Source organism: Curcuma longa, chromosome 1 (genome assembly GCF_044706935.1).
Source record: "Curcuma longa cultivar G26 ecotype Majalengka, Jawa Barat chromosome 1, ITB_CL_G26_1.1, whole genome shotgun sequence".
Taxonomy (NCBI): Eukaryota; Viridiplantae; Streptophyta; class Magnoliopsida; order Zingiberales; family Zingiberaceae; genus Curcuma; species Curcuma longa.
The window spans coordinates 10,460,089-10,463,372 of NC_133861.1; the positions used below are offsets into that span (position 1 = coordinate 10,460,089).

A 3,284-nucleotide genomic window follows, 5' to 3' on the forward strand; every position below is an offset into this window, starting at 1 on the left:
CAGCCGCCATGCTCTTCTTCCTTTGCCCGAACTCCACCGCATTTTCTTCGCTACCTCCACTTCCTCCCCCCTGTCAGGCGGCGGCACCTCTTCTCGCGATCCTCACTTCATGGTCGAGTACCTCGTGAACTCGTGCGGATTCTCCATGGAGGAGGCGTCGAAGGCCTCCAAGCCCATCGCGCATCTCCGATCGACCGAGAATCCCAACGCTGTTCTTGCTTTCTTCAGATCTCAGGGCATTGATGGCGCTAATCTCAGGAAGATGATATCCTGGAAACCCGCATTCCTCTGCTGGAATGTGGAATCAAACCTCACCCCGAAGTTTCAATTTTTACGCGACCTGGGGTTGTCGGAATCCGACCTCGTTGTTGTCATCATGAATAACCCCGCCATCGTGTCCCTCAATGTCCAGCATACTCTTCTTCCCAGATTGAATGTATGGGGAAATCTCTTTGGATCAAGGGAGCTGCTCCTCAAGAATCTTAGGAATCGGTGTTGGTTTTTGAGCAGAAACATTGAGTGGTACGTCCTAACCTGAACTTCTTACGGGATGAGTGTGATATTCCTCACGAAAGGGCATTACTTGTCCTCAAAAGACACCCAACCTTCATTGTAGAGAGCCCAGACTCATTACGGGCTTTGGTAGATAGAGCGGAGGGAATGGGATTTACTAGGAGATCTCGAATGTTCCTCTGGATCCTTGACGTTCTGTTTAGGGTCAGCAGAGAAAAAGTTGTCGCTCACTCCAAGCTCATGAGCAGCTTTGGGTGGTCGAACTCGGAGTTCTGTGCTGCGATCGAAAAACAACCAGTCTTCTTACATAGTTCCACAAATATCTTACGAGCAAAGATGGAATTTTTGGTCAAGGACATTGGGTTCACCCCATCCGGCATTACTAAACGGCCGACACTTTTAGGATTCAGTTTGAAGAAGAGGATGATTCCTCGGTTTCAGGTCATGAAGATATTAAAATCAGAAGGATTATGGACTTCAGATGGCAAACTACATATGTTTTTCATGATATCGGCAAATTCATTCTTCCTTACAAAGATAAATTCCCTAAACTTCTTGAGATCTCGTGCGCTGTAGCTGATGGTTGGATAATTGAAATTGCAAAAGAGGACATGGATGTTCAACCAACCTTGTAGTTGTCGTATGTGTTTGTGAAATTGCATTTTATTACCTGATTGAGTTGTAGAAGGGATTATCTTAGAAAATAGTGGATTGCACTCTGTGCAAATTATTCCAGCAACTGAAGGAGCAGTAAATACTCATATTTTTTATTGATAAAAGTTGAATTTTATTTTCCCTGAGCTGGGTATATGCTGTGATATGTGGCCATTTGCCAATATGACCGAGGCACCATCTTCTATACATGTAGGGCATGAAATTGTTCACAAGCTTTTCTCATTGATAACCAGCTTTATGGAAGGTGTTTCTTGTTCTTAGAAGGTAGGGTTCCTAGCTTCAAATGTTTCAAATAGAACATGTAGAAATTGTCAAAATTGTAGATTTGATTTCTAACTCTATATGTTATTCATATTTTTTTGATTATGTGGTCTGAAGTAATTCTAATCTATTTTCTTGTACTGCCATGTTGGTTGCTCAAATAAATTTCTTGTTCTTTTAGTATAGAAAATTTTCCATTATTGTTTCCATTTGGGCAGAATTTTCTATTTAGTAGTCAAATTGGCGTGGGGCAATGGAGATCAGTCTCAGAAATCTGTGAATTTGCCAAATTATTTCCTAATTGTTATGCAGGTGTGAAAGAGATGCGAGAGAAATTTTTTACTGAGATATATCTTGAAATATGAACTAGTCGGAATAAATAATTGATAAATACCTCACCCTAAATATGTATAACACCAAAGTGTTGCTTTGAAAATTGGCTGCAATCAGCTGCCATCTGATTCATTATTTAGATCACTCTGCAGATTTTGATCTCCTAGGCAAATGTTTCTAAATGTGTTTGTTTCAACAATTATCTTTCTTAAATATGTTATCCTTTCTTTTAGTTGTATTCAAGGTCGAATTGGATGTCAATTTGTGATTCCATATTTAACCTAGAAGATCTAGAGTAATTACTTACAGTAGTCACAGTAGCACCTGACCCACCTGGTAATCATGAAAACAACATCAATGGCCATGCCTCACCATGCAATCTGAATTAAACTAAAATGATTCGAGAGCTGATTGCTTTCTTTTGTAGTTGATTGATTGCTCTCAATTAAACTTCACCCTTCAATGAAGAAGAGGAGTTTTTTTTTTCTTGAGCAAGAATAGTCTCTTTTTTTGATGAGAATGTAGTGTAATTTGGATGACATGTCAAGATTCATTGCTAATCTTCTAGATGATATCTCAATCTACATATATGCTTGCAACATTCCCTATAATTTACTACTTGATGCTAAAAGGTTGTAATTATGAGTGATGAATAATTGAAGAATGATTAGATGTGATAACAAAGGTTGAAACAAAAATCATAGTAGACCATTCCTGCAAGTTCGTTTCTAAAAATCTGTTTATGACTACTTTAAAATTACATAGTATTTGGTATTTAGGAATCAGACAGTTGGAATAGCTTCTTTGATCAATGATCAGAAGAAAATGGACAATTCTTCTTGTGGAGCAACATCACGGCCCTTGAACGTGCCATTGCCATGCTTACCTGCTTCTTTATTTGAAGGAACTATAGTTTACCGACCAACAAACAGATCAGACTGGGAATCCACATCAAACTTTATCATTTGCTCCTGCACGCTACTTGAAAGCAACAAAAAAGCAAGGGCGTGGCTCTTGACTACACACCTTCTGCAGGAACTATTGTTTTTAGAATATTCTCGTGATTGAACTTGGCAGAGAGATGGACAGACACTTGATCCAAAATAATACCTGTAGTTAAAATTCATTTCGGCAATCAACATGATGGAGGACAATGCCAATGGTTTGACAACGATCAGTACGGGGAAAAGGAAATTGTTTGCGTGAGCCTCTATGATATTATTATGTTAGAAACCAGAAAAATGAAACTCCATCTCATTACTGAGATTCTTCGATTTCTCTCTTTGTAGTGTTGTCCGATTCGTGACTTAAGTTGCACCGAAAGAGTTTCTGCTGACTTCTTTTTGTCTGTTTAACTCCTTTAATTTCTGAAAGTGTTTCACTTTAAATAAACCCTAAACTAATTAATAGTAGTCTTTGCCATATTCTACTCGTGTATTAAGGCTACTGTGTCAGTGTTCCCTTGGGATGAGCTTAAGATGGTAGCTGGTTCCTTAAGCAAG

General features: G+C 39.0%; 1 pseudogene; it reads left to right on the forward strand.

The window, feature by feature from the left end:
* The window catches only part of LOC141823994 (uncharacterized), a 3,796-nt pseudogene extending 2,648 nt beyond the window's left edge, over window positions 1-1,148 (forward strand).
* The last annotated feature ends 2,136 nt before the right edge of the window (window positions 1,149-3,284 follow it).